Below are 27,545 nucleotides of genomic sequence, written 5' to 3'. Positions count from 1 at the left end.
AGATTGCACAAAATCAGTATACGTGGCATGTCTAAGGTGAAACAGAGTGGGATATGTTTTATTTGAGTCATGCAATATATTTTAAATTTAATGATCTGGGATCTGGGTGTGGTAAATGATTTACACCTTCTAAAACATGCTTATGAGTCCAAATTCATCTGGAATACTATTGTAGTTTCTAATATACATTAATAACATGCTTTTATAATATATGCTATCTCTACTGTAAATGCAAAATGCCACTGGATGTATACAAAAGTAACAAATGATTTGTTATAACTTAGTAAAATACCTTTCATTGTTGGTAAAAGAGATGAACTTTTGGTCACACACAGGATATAAATTAAACCCTTGTTTATGTTCTTTATATTAAGTTTGTTTTGGAAGTTTAAACAACAGTAAGGTTGAAGCGCTATCTTTAGAGGTTGCAAACACTTATCATTGGAGTTGCAATCTATATGTAGCAGCATATTGCCTATTTGTAATGAGCATTAACACTTTCAATCTAAAGGATTTGATAGACTGCTTGTCTTTTAATGGTATATCTTAGGTGTTTTGTTTCTAATGAACAATCTAATAAACACTATGGTTAATTAAAATAACTGAACCCATGTTCTGCCTCTAGGAGACCTATGTTTAGTTCACTCATTGCTTCCAATAGTGAAGCTTCTCTAACTAGTGACACCAATATCCTTCCTGGTTTGTTGGTTTGGTGCAGTCCTTGTTTACTTGTGTGCACTGTACCTCATCCATTTATATGCCATATCCTGAGTTTTGTCATATCTTAGTTTAGGGAACTTTTGACTTTTAAACTTTTAAAAGAGAATACAACCTCTGTCTCTTCTGAATAATGTTTCTAACCAATTACAATGTTTTTTTAAAATAAACAGAATCTTTTTTTTGTCATATGAAACAAATCCAATCTGCATTACTTTTTACTCAGAGTAATTTGCTTACAGTAATTCTAGAATTCTCCAGGGAGTATCCTACTTTTTATCTTTTTACGTTGCCCACAGGTTTTAAACACTTTTAACATGTATATTTATAAGAAATCCTCTTTCTCTTAAAAAAAAATGTTAAATTGTGTCAGTTATTTTTCTTGACTCATCTGCAACTGGTATTTGCTCTGTTCATAGACCAGTACAGAAGAGCTTAAGGACTAATTGAGTGTAAGTCAGGTGACATACTTTTCATCAAAGGTAATGACACAGAGTTATAGTTTATGTTTTCACTTTGGATACTTGGAATTGTATTTGATCTAATTATCTAATTCATTAGAAAACAAAACAAACAAAACAAAACCTTCCCTCATACATACACACCCTCACGTCAAAGCACAGAAATCTAGTACTCAAGAGAACACTTTACTGAATTACATGAGATCATTTATTAAGCTTTACACAATATACTTTATTTTTAATGTAACACATTCCTCAAAGTATCTCTAATAAAAAGCAAATAGTGGCATAAAAGTTATCAAATAACTAAGTGCTAAAGGCCTGAAAGTGCAAACGTGTCAGTCAGTGACTCTGTTGCTTGTGGTTACGTTAATGAAACAGAAGTTTAAAGGTCAAATCATCCATTTTTATCTCCTAAATGCCAGAATGTCTGTTTTAGAGAAAAGAATCAAGAAAAGCAAAACTTCCCTTAAGTGGTGTTATCATACAAAAGGGAATTCATTCTGTGATCCACTAACTGTATCTATCATTTTGTAAATCACCTTCTCTATTTGGCTTAACTAGAGGACTTATAATGAAGTTCCATTTAATTATTTCAACATTCTTATCATTTTAACTTTGCCTCTTAAGGTTAGTGAAGCAATATATTAAATGTCAAAATGTCCATTATTTCTAATAATGATATTCACTGATAAATCTCTGAAGGATTCACTTGAGGTATTTGGACATTCTTGATAAAGTATTTAATGATGCATCTATTCAATACAGTAACTTTGGTACTTCCCTTACCTAAACTTTAAATGAATGCATGGATGTCTAGAGTACATTGTAATTTGCTACCAATACAAATCAATATTTTCATTAACTTATGAGATACTAGATATTAGATTGCTACCACATATAATACTTATTGCTATTTTATGCTTAACAGAACTTGTTAATTTGTGTATGGAGAAATTAACTTTTTCTCTAGTCTTCAAATTGCATTTTAAAGTACATGGAAGATCTGAGTTAATGCTTCATGAGATGACATAGCAAAGAACAGGAGATGCTAGAACCACATTGGTCATACTTCAGGACCCAGTGTTTCTAGACCTAGAAAATCAAGGGGAACATAATTTGCTCTGGCTCAATGCATTAATTTCAGATGACTTTTTTTTTTTTTTTTTGTAGTTTTGCAGCTACTTTAATGTGAATCGGTCACTTTATTCTTACCTTATTAACAAATACAGTTATGTTAACATGTCCAAAAATGTTTAATATTCTTTGGAGATAATACAAGGAATAGCCTCATTTATATCATCCCAGTTTTTAAAAAGACATGTCATTTTTAAGCTAGTTCTTTCATCTGTTTCTACTTCAACTCATCTATGAATTTTGTACATTTTAAGCTGCCATCCTGATATGAATTCAGAATATCCTATTCTCTGCTTGTCATGCTTTAATCAAAGGAAGGAAGGAAGATTCTTTTCTTGAATGTGATATCTTCTTTAGCAAAGTTGAACACAACTTTGTCATTTTAATGCAATAGATTTGAATGGAAGTTATATGAGATCCTAATAATGATATTGTAATAGGGCAGAAGACTTTTGCTTCAAGCATAGAGCACAGAGCACATTTATGCAGAAGATATTTCCATTGAAGTCAGAAAACTTTTACAAGTAGATTTATAAATGGATATGACAAGCATTTATTACTTCTCAGCCTATTTGTCCAATACATTTGCCTTTTGGTTACGTTAATTAGTTTTGGTTTAAAATGCATGCTATTGGATACAAGAAGGTAAATGATTTATGTATGAGAATGCAGAATTACCAATAGCAATAGAGTCGATTATACTGTACTTTTGGAATATCATTGAAGAGTCTCTTCAGTGAGTCTCTTCAAACTCATCTGTTAAGTCATCCCTACACATTGATGCATCCCATATTCCAAATGTACTGTTCAACTATATAGGCATTTTCAGTTTAGAACATTAAGGCACTATTTAAAAACCTACATGCTTATTAAATAGTATCATTGAACAAATATTTTTAAAATGCTGAGTTTTTTTTTCCTTCTTTAAAGGAGAAGTGGTAATAGATGGTCATGCTGAGTCATTTTGGAAAAATGCACTCCAAAATATGGAATAAAATGCTACAGTGTTACCTGTAGTGATTTGCAGAGCTGTTCTATTAGCATGACACATTACTTGATACATTAATACACAATCATTCATTATATTAAAGAACAACGTAGTATTTTTAAATTTTCTAGATAAATTTATTTTTGTCCAATTTTTTTAGTTTAGAAGATCCTATAAGCCCATGTGGTTGTATGTCTTTGAGCACAAGCATGTTAATGAACTACTTATTTTAAATAGATTGGATTTACAATTAAATAGCTCCATGAGATAAGTTAATTCTGAAATACCGGACTTTTGGAATGTTTGGAGAAATGTTCACATCCTGTATGTGACAGTTCTGGGCCTGATTAATCAGATCCAACCTTCATCCTTCTCCTATGCTGTGCTATTGGAGATAGATGATGAAGCTAATCCCCAGGCTGCATTTCTCAGTTGTCCACGTCAGCTGTCTTCAGGCTGTGGTTGTCCCATGGAAGGTAGTTTTAGGAGAAGGGAGGATATGATGAGTGAGAGGCCAAGGTGTTTCTCCCCTCCTTCATTGCTTTAGGCAGTGTTCAGCAGTGTCTCCATCTCCCACTGGATAAACGGCTCTTGGGCTTCTGTATACTGCCTCACCCATTTGTTCTTCCATCCTAAGAGTAGCAGTGGCTTCCTGCTGTTCTAACTGTTGGGCTGTCTTATCATCATGTGTTCTTCTTCTCAGCTTTTCCATCCTCTTTGCAATCAATTCCCTGCATTAAATTCCCTCTGTTTTAAATATTCAGAATGGTTTACATTTTGCTGGTAGAACCCTGATTGATACATGGTGAAAAGTAATAGTTTCAGTGATTTTAAATATATTGGGTTGAATTAGTTTTGCTCATGGTAACATAAATGTTGCTTCCTAGCACTGGATATAATAGTTGTTTAAGGAGGTAGGCATAGAACCATAACAACACTGGGGCATATTACAGAGAAGAAAAATGGATATTTGGGGTATTGTCCACACCCAGATTATGGTGAGCACGAGAAACCAATTGTATAAATATTTAGTTAAATATATGATTGAATAATTAATTTCAGAAGAAAAAATATAAAGATGCTATGCATGGGAAAATAAAGTAGTTGAAGAATATAAATTGGCAAGAATCAATAATACGTTGTTTTTTGTTTTTTTTTTTTTCCCCGCTGAACAAAAGAGAACCAGGGCTAAACTCTGTTTGTGGATATGTGGTCAAAATGCTGAACTAATTCCTACAGTGTTGACTATTGAAATCAATAGGAATTAAAGGCCTTTCTTTTATGTAGCTTAATACCTGAAGAGCAAATCAAAGTTTCCAGTTTCTTATGAAGTATATGATCATAACAGTACACATAACCACTGTAGAAATTAGTCTCTCAAGCCATTTAAAACTTTTTATTAGAAATCAGATCACTTTCCTACCATATCCTATTCAAAATGTCATACACTAAGACATTATAGACATCACATCACTAACATGGAAGAGCTAAGGGAAGCTTTATTAGTCAGTATTGTTTGTTTTTACTCTCCCGCTTAACTGAGTATTAGATGATGTGGTGACCTTCCCCTTACATTCTTCAAAATACTTTCTCAAAGATATTTTGTAGGTGTCTGGCTCCAATATAAACAAGCAGTCACCATAAACTCCTACTTTTGGTGACTTTCTCCACATTTTTGCAGGAAAGATGGTAATTTAAAACCATAATTAATGCAATGACCATCTCTAAAGAATGCCCAAGAGAGGATTCCTGAGTTGGGAAGGAAGTCATACTTAACTCATTCTTCTCAAAGTTTTGCTGATCCATTATAGATTGTCATGGACATTTTCTGTGTATAAGAGAAAATAAAATGTATTGCTTCGTTTTTCCTTGGAACATCATATTACCTGCCTTTTGGCTTTTGTAGAGGAAACTTTAAATTGGACCACAGGCTATTTTGTCAGGTATTTTATGTGTTTCAAGTTCACCAATGGAAACAAACTTCCCAAACTACTAGAGAGTAAAATCTAGGATTTTTCTACATGGGCATAATCATTATCAAATTGGATTTTAATTAGTCCACTGTATCTAAAAATACGATGATTTACAAGATGTTGGAGAAATTTAATAGTAGTAAGAAGTTTTTTGACATTTTGTTAAAGTACTTTCTGTTTTTTACTGTATTAATTTTGGTTGTCAAAACACAAGGGTTTGTAAGCTCTGTGACTGTTGTTCATCTATTTCTAGGGCTTTAACATTGCACCTTGCATATATCAGGCCAACATCCACTATATTTTAAATTAATGAATTTTTTTGAAGGATAAGCAAAGGATTAAATGTATTTGTTCCTTGGTTTATTAATTGTTTCAAATTTAATAATTTTGTAATATCTTTAATACTATGATAGATCTGTGTGTTTATAGTGATTAAGTACTTTTTATCAAATCCATTTATCAGTGGTCTCTGCCTTGAGTAATTCCTGCAGAAGTCCTAGTGGGTTGAGACACACACATTGGAATCATTCAGTGTCTTTAAATTTCAGGACACAATCTACTAGTGGGTCTTGAAGAAAATGTACTGGATACCAAAGCTATTTTTTTAAAAACTAAAATGTACTAAAATAGGGTAGAAAGCATTTTACATAATAAAGGTAAGTATCATTTAATTAAACTTTTATTTTGTGTGTTTGTGTGTGTGTACTGTGTCAAGATTTTAGATTTTTTTTTTTTTTTTTTTTTACTGTGGGTTTCAGCAGAAAATGTTTGGAATGCAATGATACAGTTGTAAGATTATTGAGATGTACTTATAGTTTTAAGAAGATCTAAGATTTTAAATTATATAGGTAGGCTTTTGCTCTTTGCAATTATAATCAGCAGATAACAGGAACAGTTCGAAATTGCAAAATGTCTGTTGTAACCTTCTGACATTTTTTCTGTTTCTACCTCAACTCATGGAACCTCCTCTTCCTTTCTTCTAAGGTTTCAATTAAATAAAATCAATAAAGATACAGAGGTAGAGAGAATTGGCTATTTGCTTTGAATGAATAACTCTCAATTGTGAAAAGTAGTTACACTCCCCAAGCCAGAGCATAACTTTTGTATCATTCTATCTCTCAGAGGTAGGTCAACGTTACTTTATAAACCACAGGGTATTGATACGAGCTGATGGAATTTTAATGTGGTCATGTGGCTTTGATTTATAATGTTGAGGAGGTTATCTATTAGCATTGTAGTTTCTAAGCCATATCAAGTTCTGAATCCTGACAGAGGACCTTTGATGCTCTTAAGCATCCAGCTGGCATGGAATTTGGTCTTTTAATCACTTTCTTTAGGAGAAGGGGAATATAGGAAAGGAGGAATTTGGCAGTGTTGCCAGCATTAAGTGTTGCTCTTTTGAACAGAAGCCAATACATTATACTTTCCAGATAGCTGGTAATTTGTTCAATTTAAGGAAGATGTTTATAACCCTTTTTGGTCCAGAAGTAAATTGTTCTTCACTGAATTTCACTAAGTTGTTTGGACACAGGTCCAGTGCCCATGCTGAAGCTATAAGATAGGGCTTATTTAAAACTATAACTACTGCCATAAAGTATTGAAAGATTTTTGACGATTTAAAGGGCAATGGGAAAAAATGTGTTCTGTTGTCTTACCCACTAGTAAAGGAAACCCCTTTACTCTCATGCAGCTAAAGTAAATTTAGAGATATTAAAAGGATTTAAGAGATACTGTGAACATAAGAGCTATAATCAGAAGGCGGAGAGTATTGTTTGTATAGTCTCTCCACTAACATCACATACTCTTGTATCAGAATATTAAATGAATAAATCAAAGGGATCATAAAGTTTCCCTAATGTTATAGATATAATATTTCTTATAGAAGATCATACTTAGATATATCTGATTTGTAAATAACCTATTTTCAAATTAATGTCTTGGTACTTGATCAGCTAAATAGAAAATGGTATCTCTACTACTTAACATATTGCTGGCACATTGTTAGTGCTCAAAATCTGAATGTTTTTATTCCTGTCCTGCCCCTAGGGGATATATGTATATGTATAGCTGATTCACTTTGTTATAAAGCAGAAACTAACACACCATTGTAAAGCAATTATACTCCAATATAGCTGTTAAAAATAAAAATCTGAATGTTGAATGAAGGAATTGAAGGAGAGAGGGAGGAAAGGAGAGAGGAAGAAAGGGCGGGAAGAAAGTATGTTAAGATATATGAGTGACTTCTAATCAAAATCTAAAACTTTGGATCACTGGGATACATAAAATTCAGCCCATATTGTACTACATGGAATAATTATAATAAAAAGGAATAAATCTTATTTCATATAATTCATTAAATAATTGGAATAATCTTAAGCCTACATCCTTCCCATGAGGAAGTGATATACATCGTACACACTGAAGTTCTGAAAAAGTATTTTACACTCAAGTATATGTCTTCCTTCCATGTTACTAGTCCATTTGTGTTTATTTTAAAAGATAGATAGTAGCATTTTACCTTGGCCTGCAGTTGGATCAGGGGCAAATTTGGGGGAATATGTTCACAAAAAGAAATTATATATAAGTCTTTGTGTAACTGCTCCCCTGTCTTCTTGAGCATATGTCATTGATCATTTTTCTTGCTCACACATCACTTATATGAAATAATAGGTATAAAGAGTTACTTTTGCTTATACACAGAGTTTATCTTCTATTGTAATTGTTTAGTTGCACTGAAACCTGTCATGCTTTGAGGTGTCTAGGATGGGAGTGAAGAGAGTGTGAATACCTACTGCTCTACTTACTGGCTATGTGACCTTGAACGAATGCCTTACCTTCTTCACTTTGTACCTCCCCTGGCAGAATGACATGGATTATGTGAGATAATGCATGTAAAATGCTAACATATCATCTGCCATTTAGTAAGCACTACATTTATATTAGCTAATAATTTTATGTGCTTTTCTTCTGCTAGTCTCAGTCTGAAATTCATTACTTACTGATATGGGTATATTCCTCCCCATGTAAATCATTTTACCAATCATTTGTGAAACCACTGTATAATATTCATTGAACATATATTTTTGTTGTGATGTTGTTAAAATAACACTTAAGTAAAGCCTTGTGATATCAAATGGTGAGCTGAGCCTTGGTTCAACAGAAGACTGCAGGGAAAATTGAAATAGAGAAGTTTGTTCCTCACAGGGCTTGGAGGAAGTACACGACATACCTCCAGGGGCTGCACGGAGAGGCCAAGGCAGGATGCCTGCAGAGAGAGCGGCAGGACCTGGGGCACATGACTTTATTAGGGTTCCTGGATGGGGTGCTTTTGGGTTCCCTGGCTAAGGCCAGACTGGTCCATTCAAACCAAAAAGAGGAGGGATCTAAGGGATGCACAGGGGAAGGCACACGTGGGAGACAGAGGAGAATGTTGCTCACAGGGGCTGCTGGGGAAGTGATGTTGGGGACTTACATTTGCTTGTTAGTCTTCTCACCTTATCTAGGACATGCACTGGCCGGAGAGGCTAGTGTCAGTTCAAGGTCCCTTTGGCCCACTTGGCACCCACTTGGTCACACAAAGTGGATGCCCAGGCAGCAATAGCATAGAGTAGTTTAGCTAAATTTTGACATTTTATATTTTATATTTTAAAGATTCTATTTATTGGGCATACTTGTATTTGTTGTTGTTGTTGAGCCCAACAAGCAAGTGAGAGGACTCCAATCTGGAAGTAGAAACACACCAAAAGAGGTTTTATCTAATAGGATGCAGACCCAGAGAACTCAGTAGCAGCAGTGAAACCTCAAATTTTATTCTCAACAAACTGATGGTGATTTGATTCACTTACCAGAAGTAAGAGATCATTGTAATTGGATGTTCACATGAAACATCAAGGACAGAAGAAAAAAATGAAAAGAGACAGAAGAGAAGAAATAAGAGGAATTAAAAAGTACAATGAGATGGCAGTGGAGGAGTTAGATTAATATTTGTGACAGAGTTTAGAATGGCAGAGGTGATAACTGGTGACAACATTGGACTTGTCGATAAGAGGGTTAAAATTTTTAAAAATGGCTATATATTCTGGATAAGGTAGCAAATAATTTTTCAGGGCTAGAGATGCCCTTATGGTTTCTTAAGGCATCTATATGTTATGCTGAAGGCAGTGCGGTTCAGAAGTAGTCTGTATGGGCAAGAACTTTCTGTCTATATTGCTATTTTTATCTATAGACAGTATATTCAGTAGAAGCTCAGAAAATATGAATGCTTGCTCTAATACTGAACATTTGCCAAATGCACAGCAGAATGATTTAAGTTTATAATCATGACGGAGCCATCAACATCATGATTCAGATTCAACTAACACATATTAAGTACCTACTATATATGACATACTTTCACAACAATATGCAATGAGGTATTGCTTTTCCAGTTTTATAGCCAAGTAAATTCAGGCTTGAAAAAGTAATGTAACTTGCCCCATGTGGAATAGGTAGTGGCTGAGCTAGAATTCAAATCTAGGTACTTTTATTCCAAGCTCCGTGACTTTATTATCTTGCATCTCTCCCTAAGAAAAGATCAAAATAATTGATAAATTTTTGCTTACTACACTATTAAATATTATTAAGCACAAGCTGCATTTTAGTTACTAAGTTGATAATGATTAAAAAAATCAAGAAGACATGTCATGGATTTGATGAAAAATGTGAAATTATTTTAAATGAGAGTAAGTACTTAGAAGTCATTACATAGTCATAAGTATTTACTAGTTGGAAAATAGTGAATTCTTAAAACTATAAATATCCTGAAAAAAAAAGAAACCCTCTCATCCCAAAATGATTTTATCCCTAATGATTACAAGCTACTGATAATACAAGAAAAGAAAATGAACAGCTTTTGAATGTCCTTTATAGTTAGGCATTATACATTGGTTACTTCCTCAAAACCTTGAAACAACCTGCAGTTTTTCTCCTTTGTAAGTGGAGAAACAAGCTCATAGAAGATGAAGATGAATATCTTTCTGAGCCTTAATACAGCTTGTTAATGGCATAACCAGGGGTTGATTCTAGGCCTATGTGTCTCCAAAGCCCTTGCTCATTTTTTCTTCTTTAAAGCCATAATATTTCTTGGAGCTTTTTGTATACTGTAGTCCTTAACAGAAAGGAAAAGAAGCCATTACTTACTATTGTATTCCAAGTCCCCAAATTAATCTTTTGAATGCTAGTTCTGGTGTAACTGAACAACTGAATGAAGTTGAATTAGAACCCCCCTTTGAAAAGGGTTAGGCAGCCTAGAGTGTTGAGCACTGTTATTTCCCAAAATAGATAGGAAGATAAAAAAAAAAAAAATTCAGGGACCTATAAAAGATGCTTTGATTCCAATTTCATTAAACATGTCAGTAATATGTTAAGAGTCTTATGTTTAATTTCAGTTAATCAATAAAGTGAAACATTAGAATTAGACAGTTTTCCTTTTTCTGATAGTGGGTAGGAGTATGTAGATTTTATAGCATAATTGAACGAAAACTTGTTTTTATCTGATCCTGTGTAATTTAAGAATTTTCTTAAATGTGTTTACATATTCACTTTCTGTAGATTTTATGTGTGCACCCAAGAGGAGAGTATACTTCATGACCACTTGTTCTTTGGTTACCCAAAGCTTTTCCAATATAAAGTCCTGTTTTTGTCTCATATCATTCAAGAACATTTTCAACCCTCTATAACCCAATTCTAACTCTTCCCTCTCTGAATTCCTACACCTTTCCATTTTATTTTGTTTATTTTATCAATTTCACATTACAGTATATTGTTATCTATTTTGACTTTGCAAAAGACTGTAACAGCCATTGTCTTATATAATAGTCACTCACTTCTATTGCAAATTCTTCAAGAACTTTGTATTTTGCTATTTGTATAGAATATGTTTACTAAATTCTGAGATACTTGAATTGATTTTTTATTTTCCTTTCGTCTTTCAGGAATTTGTTTTGTATTTTTCCCATTCATTGTGTAGTTTTTTTTTCTGTAGAAACATGTTCTTTCAGGAATCCATTCACCAATTTTTCAACATATATTTATTTATTTATTTTAAAATTTATTTATTTATTTTATTTTATTTATTTTTGGCTGCATTGGGTCTTCGTTGCTGCACGCGGGCTTTTCTCTAGCTGTGGCTTTTCTCTAGAGTGCGGGCTACTCTTCGCTGTGGTGCGTGGGCTTATTGCTGTGGCTTTTGTTGCAGAGCATGGGCTCTAGGCGCACGGGGTTCAGTAGTTGTGACACGCGGGCTCAGTAGCTGTGGCTCGCGGGCTCTAGAGCACGGGCTCAGTAGTTGTGGTGCACAGGCTTAGTTGCGCTGCAGCATGTGGGATCTTCCCGGACCAGGGCTCGAACCCGTGTCCCCTGCGTTGGCAGGCGGATTCTTAACCACTGAGCCACCAGGGAAGCCCAATATATGTTTATTGAGTGCCTGTCATATGCTAGACACTTTCTATGAGTTTGAGATACAGTGATATAAGAGATAAGGTCTCGTCTATTGAATTTATGTTCTAGTTCAACCTGTGTCTTTAAACAGTGTTGTGTAGAAAACTTATATTTGACTTTTTACTTCACCAGCTATTAGCTCTGTGGTCACAGGCAAGTTATGTGGGTTTTATGAGACTCAGTTTTCTTCTCTGTAAAATAGAAATACTTATAGCTACTCCTATACTTTTCTAAATCCTACTAATAATGCATGTGAATGTATTCACAGTATTCAGTATTCAGCACATAGTTGGTGCTCAGTGTCAGTGTCTTTTCTTTCTCTCTTTCCCACCCTTCCTTTAATATTACAGATGTTATTTACAGCCAGGACTATCTAGTTAAAGGAATTGTTACATGTTATATTGTGCTTCCTGTGTTTCTGTTTGTTACCTAATATCTTCTGAGGCTCACCTACTTTTATTTCAAGGCACCTCTGTGGTACCTGAAAAAGTAGAGTTAATCTGAACATATGATGACATCATTCATCTATTTCTTGGAATCATTTTTTTCTTCATCTGAGATGCTTTGCCTTTGTACTGTCCTCTCTTTAGTACTTTTGTACATGGATTTTCCCCTAAATTTGTTGTTAGTTTTTGACATATTCTGAATTTCCATGAAGAATGTATTTTCTTCCTGACAGTTGCTTCTGTTTGCATCTAAACCTTCTTGTCATCATTATATGTTTCTTCTAAAATCCTACACTTTTCTCAATGTACTTACATTAACATTTTTCTTGGTTGGAAGGGTAATTTATAAGGAACACTTTGTAATATCACCTGTTCCTCTGTTTGATCAACAGAGCAAACAATATTTGAAATTATTCTGCCAATAATTCTTCATTGAAATAGTACTTCCATGCTTTAGCCACTTCATTTTATGAATTAATTTGACCTTCTACTCCCAATAGAAAGTATAACACTTCTCTCTAATTTCAATAATTGATGAGCTGATTTTCTGACTTCCTGGGCATTCTAAAAAAAATCTCATCATATTTGACATGTATAATCCTTGATTTCTGGGAGACAATATTTAAACTTTTCTGTATCACCTGGCTTCAAGTAGCATACAATTTGCATGATTTTATATGGGGAAATCACTAAAATGTAAATTATTGTTAATTTTCTTCATTTACATTAAAATCTCTGTTCACCTCTCTTCTCCTATACAAGAATACTGTGCTTTTTCAAATTCCTTCTAAACCTTTCAATATCTTCATCATTTTTCTACTTCCAGCTACCTATACATACATAGGCTTTTAGGTTGGGGTCTTTTTAAAAAAGCATCATATTTCTTTGAATCATTAAAAAAACTTGGATCAGGAAACTGATTAAGATTAGTTACCTCTCTATAAAGTGGGTTAATGATAGTATCCAACCTATAGGTTATGAGAATTAAATGAGATAAGGTTTGCATATGGTACAAAATAAACAATAAATTTTAGCTATAACGATTTTTTTTTAAAATAAGTTTATTATTTATTTATTTTTGCTGTGTTGGGTCTTCGTTTCTATGCGAGGGCTTTCTCTAGTTGCGGTGAGCGGGGGCCACTCTTCATCGCGGTGCGCGGGCCTCTCACTGTCGCGGCCTCTCTTGTTGCGGAGCACAGGCTCCAGACGCGCAGGCTCAGTAATTGTGGCTCACGGGCCCAGTTGCTCCGCGGCATGCGGGATCCTCCCAGACCAGGGCTCGAACCCGTGTCCACTGCATTGGCAGGCAGATTCTCAACCAGTACGCCACCAGGGAAGCCCACGATTTTTATAAATATCATTAACAATAGACCTTCATTAATAGTTTAGGGGATTAGCTGACAGCAGCCAAAATCAAGATCCTCTGGTAATATGTTTACTTCTATACACTGCAGGATACTTTAGGGACTTATTTCATTAATTATTCTTTATTTCATATAGGTCTTCTTGCTATTGCCCCATCTTTTGTGGAACTTTCTTCTCAACAGGTGATTTTCCAAAATGGCTTTTCAGTAATTTCCAAGTTCTGTTTATTTTCTAAATGTAGCTCAATGCTAATTTTTTCCATGGAATCTTTATTAATTGCTCAGAATTTAAGACGTGAAAGAAAAATTTAAACACATGGGGGTATATATATCCCCAAATTTATATACACAAATATATACATACATGTACATATTTAAAAATTTATTTACTTCACACTTTTGTAAACCCAAATAATTACCTTGCATTATTGCTGGACTGAACAAAATATGTTTGGTGAACAGAAGCAGCTACTTCCTTGTATTTTAGTTATTTATATACATGTTTTATAAGATACCTCTACCCAACTCTAGGCCTTGAGAAGGAAGAATTGTTACCTTAATTGCCCTTGTATCCCCTGGGACCTTGAACGTCTTGGTGAGTAGAAAAATATTTGTGGAAATAAGTAAATGAATCTACAAAAAACTAGTTTCTCACAATAGAGTCTTCTGCATGTTTGCTTTGTGAAGTATCTATTTATGAGGTACAGATGTATGTTTAATTTGTGAATTTATTATAGTTTGCTGTTAATTAATATTTTATACACAAGTCCCTCTTGGAGTAGGTTGAGGTGAATATGTATCCACATCTCCATTCCTTAGTGTTCATTTTAGTGTTATACAGATCACTTGCCAGAAATTTTATGAGACAGGGGGACATGTTTGCCTTGTAAATATTACTGCCGTACTCCTGAAAATATTAATATCAATAACATTATAATGATACAATAACATGGATGGGAAATAGTTGCACCAGAGATCATTTCAGGAATTAATCAGTGTGTTGTTATTATTTTTGTAAGTAACACTACCTAAAAATAAGAATTTTTGGTATTTGGTTAAACAAAATCACTTGAATTCTAGAGTGAATGGTGCTGTAGTGTTTTTCCCCCTAATTTTTTTGAGTAGAGGATCATAAATAGGATATCACAAGTTGGGAGGAAGAATTAAGTTACAACTTAAAGGGGCCACTCAAATACATTTCAGAGTGGTAGCATTGTGATGAATATTGTGTTATGGTAATGAAGATAATACCTATGATTTCTGTAGCCTAATAAGAAAATAATTTTTAAATTCATAAAATTAGGCAGGCAGCTCATTGGAGGCTTTTCAAATGTCTAATAAGTTCCTAATAGGTATACTTCATATTTCATGCCTTAAGGATTTAAGAAATAGAGCCCTTATTTTATTTTTTTAAATCTTTATTGGAGTATAATTGCTTCACAATACCATGTTAGTTTCTGTTGTACACCAAAGTGAATCAGTCATATGCATACATATGTCCCCATATCCCCTCCCTCTTGAGCCTCCCTCCCATCCTCCCTCTCCCACCCCTCTAGGTCATCGCAAAGCACCAAGCAGATCTCCCTGTGCTATGCTGCTGTTTCCCACTAGCTAAATATTTTACATTCGGTGGAGTATATATGTTGATGCTACTCTTACAGTGCCCCAGCTTCTCCCTCCCGCCCCGTGTCCTCAGGTCCATTCTCTATGTCTACATCTTTATTACTGCCCTGCAACTAGGTTCATCAGTACCATTTTTTTTTTTTTATTCCACATATATGTGTTAGCACACGGTATTTGTTTTTCTCTTTCTGACTTACTTCACTCTGTATGACAGACTCTAGGTCCATCCACCTCACTACAAATAACTCAGTTTCGTTTCCTTTTATGTCTAAGTAATATTCCATTGTATATATGTGCCACATCTTCTTTATCCATTCATCTGTTGATGGACATTTAGGTTGGTTCCATGTCCTGGCAATTTTAAATAGTGCTGCAATGAACATTGTGGTATATGTCTCTTTTTGAATTATGGTTTTCTCAGGGTATATGCCCAGTAGTGGGATTGCTGGGTCATATGGTAGTTCTATTTTTAGTTTTTTAAGGAGCCTCCATACTGTTTTCCATAGAGGTTGTGTCAGTTTACATTGCCACCAACAGTGCAGGAGCGTTCCCTTTTCACCACACCCTCTCCAGCATTTATTGTTGCTAGGTTTTTTGATGATGGCCATTCTGACCTGTGTGAGGTGATACCTCATTGTAGTTTTGATTTGCATTTTCCTAATAATTAGTGATGTTGAGCATCTTTTCATGTGCCTCTTGGCCATCTGTATATCTTCCTTGGTGAAATGTCTATTTAGGTCTTCCACCCATTTTTTAACTGGATTGTTTGTTTTATTGCTATTGAGTTCCATTAGCTGTTTGTATATTTTGGAGATTAATCTTTTGTCTGTTGTTTCATTTGAAAATATTTTCTCCCATTCTGAGGGTTGTCATTTTCTCTTGTTTATGGTTTCCTTTGCTGTGCTAAAGGTTTTAAGTTTAATTAGGTCCCATTTGTTTATTTTTGTTTATTTTCATTACCCTAAGAAATGGGTCAACAAAGATCTTTGTGCGATTTATGTCAAAAAGTGTTATGCCTAATTTTTCCTCTAAGAGTTTTTTAGTGCCTGGCCTTACACTTAGGTCTTTAATCCATTTTGAGTTTATTTTTGTGTATGGTGTTAGGGAGTGTTCTAATTTTATTCTTTTACATGTAGCTGTCCAGTTTTCCCAGCACCACTTGTTGAAGAGGCTGTCTTTTCTCCATTGTATGTTCTTGCCTCCTTTATTGTAAATTAGGGGACCATAGGTGCTTGGGTTTATCTCTGGGCATTCTATCCTGTACCATTGATCTATATTTCTGTTTTTGTGCCAGTACCATACTGCCTTGATTACTGTAGGTTTGTGGGATAGTTTAAAGTTGGGGAGCCTGATTCCTCCAACTCCATTTTTCTTTCTCAAGATTGCTTTTGCTATTCGGGGTCTTTTGTGTTTCCATACGAACTGTAAAATTTTTTATTCTAATTCTGTGAAGAATGCCATAGTTTGAAAGGGGTTGCATTGAATCTGTAGATTGCTTTGGGTAGTATAGTCATTTTCACAATATTGTATCTTCCAATACAAGAACATGGTATATTTCTCCATCTGTTTATGTCATCTTTGATTTCTTTCATCTGTGTTTTATAGTTTTCTGAGTACAAGTCTTTCGCTTCCTTAGGCAGGTTTATTCCTAGGTATTTTATTCTTTTAGTTACGATGGTAAATGGGATTGTTTCCTTAATTTCTCTTTCTGATTTTTCGTTGTTGGTGTATAGGATTGTCAGAGATTTCTATGCATTAATTTTGTATCCTGCAACCTCACCAAATTCATTGATTACTTCTAGTGGTTTTCGGATGGCATCTTTAGGATTTTCTATGTGTAGTATCATGTTATCTGCAAACAGTGACAGCTTTCCTTCTTCTTTTCCAATTTGTATTCCTTTTATTTCTTTTTCTTCTCTGATTGCCATGGCTAAGAATTTGTCCATTTCTATGTGGTTGTCCATTTTATTGGCATATAGTTGTTTGTAGTAGTCTCTTATAATCATTTGTATTTCTGTGGTGTCAGTTGTGGTTTCTCCTTCTTCATTTCTAATTTTATTGATTTGTGTCCTCTCCCTTTTTTTTTTTTTGATGAGTCTGGCTAAGCGTTTATCAATTTCATTTATCTTCTCAAAGAACCAGCATTTAGTTTTATTGATCTTTGCTATTGTTTTCTTCATTTCTATTTCATTTATTTCTGCTCTGATCTTTATGATTTCTTTCCTTCTACTGACTTTGGGTATTCTTTGTTCTTCTTTCTCTAGTTGTTTTAAGTGTAGGGTTAGATTATTTATTTGAGATTTTTCTTGTTTCTTGAGGTGAGATTGAATTGCTATAAACTTCCCTCTTAGAACTGCTTTTGCTGCGTCCCATAGGTTTTGGGTCATCCTGTTTTTGTTGTCATTTGTTTCTATGTATTTTTTGATTTCTTTGATTTCTTCAGTGATCTCTTGGTTATTTAGTAGTGCACTGTTGTGCTGGGTCTTCGTTTGTGTGCGAGGGCTTTCTCTAGTTGTGGCAAGGTGGGGCCACTCTTCATTGCCATGCACAGGCCTCTCACTATCGTGGCCTCTCTTGTCGCGGAGCACAGGCTCCAGATGCGCAGGCTCAGTAGTTGTGGCTCACGGGCCTAGTTGCTCCGTGGCATGTGGGATCTTCCCAGACCAGGGCTCGAAGCCGTGTCCCCTGCATTAGCAGGCAGATTCTCAACCACTGCGCCAGAAGGGAAGCCCCAGTGGTGCACTGTTTAGCCTCCATGTATTTGTGTTTTTTACAGTTTTTTTCCCATAATTGCTTTCCAATCTCATAGCGTTGTGGTCAGAAAAGAAGCTTGATACGATTTCAATTTTCTTAAATTTTCCAAGGCTTGATTTGTGACCCAAGATGTGATCTCTTCTAGAGAATGTTCCATGTACACTTGAGAAGAAAGTGTATTCTGCCACTTCTGGGTGGAATGTTCTATAAATATCAATTAAATCTATCTGGTTTATTGTGTTGTTTAAAGCTTGTGTTTCCTTATTTATTTTCTGTTTGGTTGATCTGTCCTTTGGTGTAAGTAGGGTGTTAAAGTCCCCTACTTTTATTGTGTTACTGTCAATTTCTTCTTTCATGGTTGTTAGCATTTGCCTTATGTATTGAGGTGCTCCTATGTTGGGCGCATGAACAATTATAATTGTTATATCTTTTTCTTGGATTGATCCCTTGATCATTATGTAGTGTCCTTCCTTATCTCTTATACCAGTCTTTATTTTAAAGTGTATTTTATCTGATACGAGTACTGCTGCTCCAGCTTTCTTTTAATTTCCATTTGCATGGAATATTTTTTTCCATCCCTTCACTTCAGTCTGTATGTGTCCCTAGGTCTGAAGTAGGTCTCTTCTAGACAGCATATATATGGGTATTGTTTTTGTATCCATTCAGCCAGTCTATGCCTTTTGGTTGGAGCATTTAATCCATTTACATTCAAGGTCATTATCTATATGTATGTTCCTATTACCATTTTCTTAATTGTTTTGGGTTTGTTTTGTGTGTCTTTTTCTTCTCTTGTGTTTCCCACCTTGAGAAGTTTCTTTAGCATTTGTTGTAAAGCTGATTTGGTGGTGCTGAATTCTCTTAGCTTTTGCTTGTCTGTAAAGGTTTTAATTTCTCCATCAAATCTGAATGAGATCCTTGCTGGGTAGAGTAATCTTGGTTGTAGGTTTTTCCCTTTCATCACTTTAGGTATATCCTGCCACTCCCTTCTGACCTGAAGAGTTTCTGCTGAAAAATCAGCTGATAACCTTATGGAGATTCCTTTGTATGTTTTGTTTTGTTTTTTTCTCTTTCTGCTTTTAATATTTTTTTCTTTGGATTTAATTTTTGTTAGCTTGATTAATGTTTGTCTTGGTGTGTTGGACTCTCTGTGCTTCCAGGACTTGGATGACTATTTCCTTTCCCATGTTAGGGAAGTTTTTGACTATAATTTCTTCAAATATTTTCTCAGACCCTTTCTTCTTCTCTTCTTCTTCTGGGACCCCTATAATTCGAATGTTGGTACATTTAATGTTGTCCCAGAGGTCACTGAAATTGTCTTCAATTCTTTTCATTCTTTCTTCTTTATTCTGCTCCTCAGCAGTTATTTCCACTATTTTGTCTTCCAGCTCACTTATCTGTTCTTCTGCCTCTGTTATTCTGTTATTGATTCCTTCTAGTGTATTTTTCATTTCAGTTATTGTGTTGTTCATCTCTGTTTGTTTGTTCTTTAGTTCTCCTAGATCTTTGTTAAACATTTCTTGTATCTTCTCAATCCATGCCTCTATTCTTTTTCCGAGATTCTGGATCATCTTTACTATCATTACTCTGAATTCTTTTTCAGGTAGTTTGCCTATTTCCTCTTCATTTATTTGGTCTTGTAGGTTTTTACCTTGCTCCTTCATCTGTGACATATATTTTTGCCCTCTCTCTCTCTTTTTTTTTTTTTTTTTAATGAGTGGGATTGTGTTCCTGTCTTACTGGTTGTTTGGCCTGAAGCTTCCAACACTGGAGTTTGTAGGCTGTTGGGTAGAGCTGGGTCTTGGTGCTGAGATGAGGACTTCTCTGAGACCTCACTCGGATGAATATTCCCTGGGGTCTGAGGTTCTTTGTTAGTCCAGTGGTTTGGACTCCGAACTCCCACCACAGGAGCTTTGGCCTGACCCCGGGCTCGTGAACCAAGATCCCGCAAGCCACGTGGAGTGGCAAAAAAGAAAAGGGGAGAACAATAACAAACTAAAAAATAAAATTAGACTAGGAAACTAATAGATATGTTAGAAAGAATATAAAAATAAAAATATAGATGAATCAACAACCACTGGAAGGTACAACAGTACCATTATAGTAAAAAACAGGAGGAGGGAAAGGAAAAAAAAAAAAGAAAAGAAAAAAAGGGGGGGAAGGCTTTGGCTGTGGAGGGCAGGGCCTAAGCAAGCGTGAGGTTTGAGTGGTGGGCGAGACCTATGCTTAGGACCCAGACAGCTGGAAAAGGCCCTGGGGGCTGTGTGGGGTGGGGCTTAGGCTCAATGGAACAGAAGGGGCCCTGGTGTGCCCCCCACCCCTGGTCTCAGAGGGCGGGGGACCTTACCTGGGAGCCCAGCAGGCTTTCTGGGCTCAAATGGGCAGGGCAAACACCCTCCTCTCCTCTCCTGCTCCTCTGGTTCTGGAGGGCCCCTCCCACCTGTCTCTCCTGATCTTACTGGCCTCTGGGGTGCTGATCCTGTCTGGCCTCCACTTCTACTCCCACCCTCAGTCCCCCCACGTCCTACCGGTTCACTTGGGGGTTCCTCCTGTCTCTTTGGGCGTCAGGGTTCCCCACCAGCGGCCAGCAGGTGCCCTAGTTGTGGGGAGACGCTAACTCGTCGTCGTCCCACACTGCCATCTTGACTCCATCCCCCATCCCTTAGTTTGGTTTTAAAGGTAAAGAACTTTTGGTTTTTGATGCCTTTCTCATTTAGTAATTAAATGTTACCAAACACTTAGTGAAACATTCAATAAATAGTTTATCAATTGATTGTTTTACATTTCTTTGACCTACTCTTAAACACTGACTTGTTATTCCTAGTGAATTAGGAATACTGTAATTTAAAAATTAATTCTTAATAGTTAAATTAAATTGTGGCATTTGCATCTCAGTTATTTTTCTTAGAGAAAATTCAAAAGAGGAGGTTTGATATACTCTAAGATTAAATGGAAATATTGAAATTGATTGACTTTAGAACCACAAAGTTAATAAAATTAAAGACTAACAAAAACTATCTTCTCAATAAAAGAGTCAATTTATTATCTATTTTAAATTATTTTCATTTAGTGTTAGCAGATAGGTTGGTAGTCAGAAAGGCAGACAGTTGTCATTAGTCATGCATAATTAAAGCAAAATATTGTCCAGGAGTTTAGAGTTAATATAGCGTAGAGAAAAATAATCTGACATATAATGTATACATAAATTAGTACTAATGGTATAGTTATACAACTTTGATTAAAAATAAAATAGTATATTATGTAGAGTTGAACTGTTTTATGAAGAAATGAAAATTGAATACTTAAAATTTACTTGGCATAGTAGTTTATATAATAAACTATAAATGTATTAACTTAATGTAAATACTCTTAAAACAAATATATAAAATAAATTCTTGCTAATGGTTTTACATATATAGAAAAACTAGACCTTGGTACAGTTTTTCAATTTTTTTTTAATGTCCAAGAAGAGAGTTTTCTAAGAAGAAATAAAATACTGGCATTTTAAATGATGAATTTTGCCAGTAACAAAAAAGTCTATATATTATTAAACATTTTATGGGTGTCAGTAGGGGCTATATTTTCTGTTATTAAAAATAATTTCTCAATTTAAATATAAAATATAACATATTATAAAAAACTTAAAGTTTGAGGAATTTTAAATATTACTATAAAATTATTTAGTATCCGTATATTATTTTACTTTGAATAATAAACAGTAAAAGACATTCTAGGATAATGGATTTCTAAAAACAAAAATGTCATTATTGTTAAAATATATTTAATTATTGTTAGTATTAGTTTTTCTACATTCAAAAGCCTTCAATTTAGAGTCTCTAGTTATTTAAAAATAAACTAAATAATTCCATTAAAGTAGAAGTCAAATTTGATTATAAATATATATTATAAATTTTGAATTAAAATTTAAACATATTTATTTCATACTTGCAAAATAATAATTGTGTATTAAAATATTACTTATATGTTTTCTTATTTAAATATCACAACATACTTATGAGGGAAGCAGGACAAGTTTTAAAATTTCAATTTTACAAATGAATAAACACAGGCTTAGATACTTAAAGACTTCTTATTGGTTATGAATAATAATTATGTCTGATAATATTAAAGCTTGGACAGGAACTCAGTCTGAATTCTTGTTTAATATACTTTCTTCATATTACTGATTACATAGACATAAACCATTTAGTGGTATAGAGTTTAATTTAAAGGGACTCTAGAACATTTCACTTTGGCCTCCATATTGAATATACCTGTTATAACTAAGTGATACCTGTAACTTCCAGGGACCACTTTTTCCTATTTTGATCTATTCTCCATCACATTTTACCAATTCCCACTGAAAAAATACGTGTTGAGTAAATAATGGAAACTTCTAAGAAGAAATGAAATCACATGAAGAAAAGAAAATTAGGGAAAAAATAATGAAGTGAACATGACAATCTTTTCCTACTATTACACTATTGCCATTCTCTTTTGTCATTGTCATTTTTCTTCTTTTTTGCTTTGATGACTTCTTCCCTTCACTCTGCACCCCAAAAGAAGAAAGTACCTGGAGATGATGAATAACTCTAAATGCTGGTTCTTTAGCCAGTTGCACAATGGAGAAATAATCTTAACCACCTCACTTAATTTGGGGTTAGGAAGTTGGAGGGAGATAATTCTTTACAGAAAGTAGTGCTTACGTAGCAGTAGTTTGAGAGAGATAGAACAGACTATTCAAGTAAAGAGAACTTTAAATTCTACAGGGTCTGTTTTTCGTCTTTTTACTTTGTTTTGTTTTGACTAGGTATTTTACATTCATCACAAGTTTAAAAAATATATATTATTTAAGGTGGTTTTTATTAAGCATATATTTTACTTTAACAACAGATTTTCCTTCCCTTATTAGTTAAAAAATCAAAAACAAACTACTTAAACATAAAAAAAATGAAACATTCCTTTTGGAGAAATAAAACATCCAATTTGTATAGGTAATTTCCAGTAATAAAATAAAGGACTTTGATCACTCTTTATCAGCACTTCCTCCAATGGTGTTATGGGGAAAGCTAATCTATACAATATTAGTACAAAATAAGCTCTTTCAGGTGACCTGTATTTAATCAACACTCTATTTCTTCTAAAAAATTCTAACTGGTGCCCTCAGCAGGCAGTAAACTTCTCTTTAATATGTATGTGGAAGTTTCTTCCTGTGAGTTGAATTCTGAGGTTAGCAGAGTCAGTTAAAATATGAAATATTTTTTGAAAATACTTGATAAAGACTATTGTTAAAAATAATTATGTTTGAATAGATGTAGGTAGAGTAACTAACATATTTGTAGTAAAATAATTAAAATCTAGATGCAGTCTATATTTAGAATGCTTCACAAATGTCTTTAAATTTTCATTCCACTTTGAAGAACAAGAAACTGAAAGTCTGATCATCTTAATTTGAGCACTATGGGGTACAAGAAAGACAGTGTGGAACTTTAATCAGAAGTGGTATTTGCTGTTTTGTTGACAGAAAAATTAATTTTTAGGAGATTTTTTAAATTGCAGGACTTCTCAATATTTAACATGATGATGTTAAATATTCATTTTACTGAATATGTAGCTTTATCAAAACCATTTTATCTTGGATTCTTTTTTTTTCTAAGAAGTACCTTCAAATCAGTGTTCTGTGTAACTTACACATACATTAGAAGGTTTGCCTATTAAATTTTATTATAAAAAGTGATCAAACTTAGAATATCTTTAACACATCATGTTAGGTGCCAAAATCACAAAACTAATCTCCACACTGGTTATGAACTTAAATGACAACAAATCTGTAAAATGGTAGTAAGAAAGTTATGTGTTTCCATAGCCATTTATTTACGTCCTAGTTGTGGTGTATTCAGGCAGTTCACTTAACATTTCAAAGCCATGTTATCGATAAAGTGGGGATTAATCTATACTTCACAGAATTTCTATGAGGATAAAAGAGGAAATTTACATAAAGCACTTCATGGCAGTGAAGGATAGTAAGCCATTGATAAGTTTTTGTTATTATTACTATTATTATTATTGTTTTAACTTTACAGTTAGCTAATTATTTCAGAAAATAGTCTCAAATGAAAAATGAAAGAAATCTAAAAACACAAAAGACACAAGGTAAAAATCCAGAGAATTACTACAAAGAACTGAAGAGTAAGAACAGTGAAAGAGATGAGCTCTAAGAAAACATAAACGTTACCTGCTTTGCAATTTTGCCTAAGGTGGAACTACATTCAAGAATAATTTTATTTGTATCTTATTATTGTCAATGAACATTTATTAGGCTTACCTATGTTCATGCTCTTGTAAGAGTTCATTAAATAGACACAATACTTACCCTTTAGAAGAATGTAATGAGATGTATTCTTTCTATGTATAACCTTCCTTTCTATACTAAGTTTGTATGTTGGAAAACTGTTCTGTGTTGCTGTGGAATATTATAAAATAGTAAAAATTTCTCCTCTCATTACAGATGAGATAAAACTCTCCCTCTCGCTTTGAGAAATAGTCTTTAAGTACTAGAATCCTCTACCATGATTTAGTTGATTCCTTGAAGAGCCATAAAGCATATCTTCAGTTACACAAGCAGTCACAATTTGACTGTGTAAAGGAAAAAATGGATTTGAGGAACGAATAATAAATATATGTCAATGTATAAAAAGAGAAGAGGAGAGAAAATAGTAGTATGGAGAGAACTCTTAGGTGCTATCTAAACTCATACCTACTTTATTCTCATCTGTTAACGATCTCTTCAGGAAGCTGGCTGTTTCCCTGTTGTATTCTCAGCACCTAGCGCAATGCCTTAATTAAGTTTACTGCATTGAATTAAATAGAATTGAACTGATTACTATTCATTGCTTTTTGTCTTTAATATAATTTTCCAGTGCTGATCTCATGTACTTGGTAAATATTGACATATCCTACACTGCAAACTTTGGTTTGCTTAGGCCTAGTCATAAACCTTTTACATATGTGGTCTTGTCATGGTTTAGATCACATGATTTAAAACAGGAAAACACAAACAATTCAAAAAAGTATAACAGTAAAGAGCTTGGAAGTCAGAAGAAAAACATTTTCATGTTTTATATTGAGACATACTTTTTAAAGAACTTGCATAATTTATTCTTTCTTGTGATCTTCAGAAAGGCTCAATGTGGGGAGAATTGTAAAAGAAATAAAATAACCAAGGTCATGTAGCTATAAAGTAAACAACCTAAAATGGAGATATCCTGTCTCCTAATCTATTGTTTTTATGAAACTAAAAAAGTGAAGGGTTTATTTTAATGCCCAAAAAATATGTTAGTACTTTTAGAATTTAATATGTTAGATTATTTTCCAGTTATAGGCTATTTGCTCAGTACTCATTATTCTCTTTTTTTTCTCAAGGTAGAGTTCCAAAATAACTATGTGCTTACATTCTATATATTTGTATCACATTCATTACAAACTTATAGTACATATAATAATTTTGTCATAATACCCTGTGGGCTTCAGGGTAATAACTAATTTTATTTCATAAATGCCTACAGCTTATTTATGTATAATTAATCTCTTTTTTCTTTTGGGGCTATACTTCTTCCTGATAATCTTCATGAAAACAAAGGTCCTGGGGGTGGGGGTCAGCAAATGTTCAAACATACCCACATGGCCATCATATACCTCTGAAAGACCACTTGAATTGTGCAGTCTTAGCACTGTTGATGTTTTGGGCTGGTTAATTCTTTGTAGTGGGAGCTGTACTGCATGTTGAAGTTGTTTAGCAGTATCCTAGACCTCTATCCACTGGATACCAGTAGCACCCAACCCCCTGAGTTATAACAATCAAAAAGGTCCCCACATACTGTCAAATGTCCCTGGTGGGCAAAATAACTCTAGAATATATTTAGTTAACTGCTTCATCACATAGATTTTACATGCATGTTCCAGTTTTGTTTTATTTATCCTTTAATATAGATTCAAATTTCATAGTTAAACTGTATTATTTCTCTAATCAAATAAATAAAATTTGATTAAAACAGTAAATAAAACTAAAACTTTTGTTTACACACAGAATATATATTCTAGTTTTTACATGCATTTTAGCTCACTGAATTTCTTTTCTTTCTGTGAACTGCAATAATGAAATAGATGTTAGGAAACAAATTATGTTTGATATGTATAAAGTATTGAAGTTACATCATTAGAGTAATTATAATTCATAATTCAGTTTTAGCTTTAAATGTGCACTTTCTATCTCCTCATCCATTTAAACTAGATACATTACATAAACAAACAAAAGGCACATTCTTGTTCTCCACTGCTGAGGGTGGGGTAAAGGAAAAGGATCTGGCCAGCTGGTGCAGAGTTAAAATTTACAGTAAATGGCAGTAAAAACAGACGTGTTTGGAATCTTCAGCTGGATGAGCATTGTGTCAACACTTTTCTGATATTTCTTGATAATATCATGTTGGTCTGAAGAGCCCTTAGCAGATACTAATTATCATCTGGTGAACACTCTTCAGTGGGAAAGGTGAAAATCTATTCAGTATGTGCAATGCATGCTCAATTGTTAACCTAGACTACAAGCTACTAAGCCTTAATGTTTTGGTGATAGTTTAGGTGTAAACAAGACAGATGCTATACATTGTTTTATAAAATTTATGTTTCCCAGTGATAGCATTCCAATTTCTATTATTTGTTTAAGAGTGGGTCAAATAGTTTAACTCTGTTTATTGCAGTTCATGTTATTGTGCGATTACCATATAAAATTCAACATACAGACTTCCAGATTGCTCTTCATATAATTTTAAGCTATTATTTAATTTTCAGAAAAAATAATATTCACTAGATTTCCATGAAAGTTTAATGTTTTAAAATTAATGTGTATTTTTGATAAATTAGAGTAGACATTCTTAAGTGAGCAAATTTTAAGCACCGTATGTGAAATAGAGTACACTAATACCCAGAGTAAGTTAAGTTAGTGTCCTGATTTTTTAATTGTATTCTGGACATCTGTTCATTTATTCATTCATTCAATAAATAAATATTTCTTCAACACCTAATATATGCCAGCTGTTTAACTATCATTTCATTTTGCTGCAAATAAATAAAATAATTGGTTTTCATGAATTCGATCTGAATTACACTCATGCTATTATTTTATTCAAATCATGTAAGTGAAATCAGTTACTCCAACAGTAAATGAAATTATATTAATAATGGTGTGCATGTTAAACTTGTACACAAGGGGAGTATTTAACTTATCTAGTAAAAAAAAAATGGACCTGATCATAGGTTTATTTTTCATAAGGCTTCAGCTTCATTTGAGGGCATACTAACTGTGATGAACTGTATGTAGAATTGGCAGACTGCCATAATGAAAGATTGCCTGAGCATTTGAGAAAACTGAAAACCTAAAGTAGATAATGAGGGAAAAAAACACGAAAAACATAAAAATATATTAAAATGTAAATAGGAAGAAATATATGCATTTTAACTACACTTACAGACTTAGATATATAAGTCTTGTAAGGGATTATCTGAAAAAAATAGGAATGGCTATGAAGTTTCTGGGAAAATTCACTAGAAGTAAA

General features: G+C 33.8%; 1 protein-coding gene across 1 annotated transcript in view; it reads left to right on the top strand.

Annotated features, from left to right (window-relative positions):
• NEGR1 (neuronal growth regulator 1) overlaps window positions 1-27,545 on the top strand; it is a 914,829-nt gene that overhangs the window by 529 nt on the left and 886,755 nt on the right. The gene's annotated exons all lie outside the window — the stretch shown is intronic.

The sequence above is a fragment of the Balaenoptera acutorostrata genome, chromosome 1 (assembly GCF_949987535.1).
Source record: "Balaenoptera acutorostrata chromosome 1, mBalAcu1.1, whole genome shotgun sequence".
NCBI classification, from domain to species: Eukaryota; Metazoa; Chordata; class Mammalia; order Artiodactyla; family Balaenopteridae; genus Balaenoptera; species Balaenoptera acutorostrata.
Note: the sequence above shows the minus strand (reverse complement) of the source record. Positions and strands in the feature narration are given on the sequence as shown.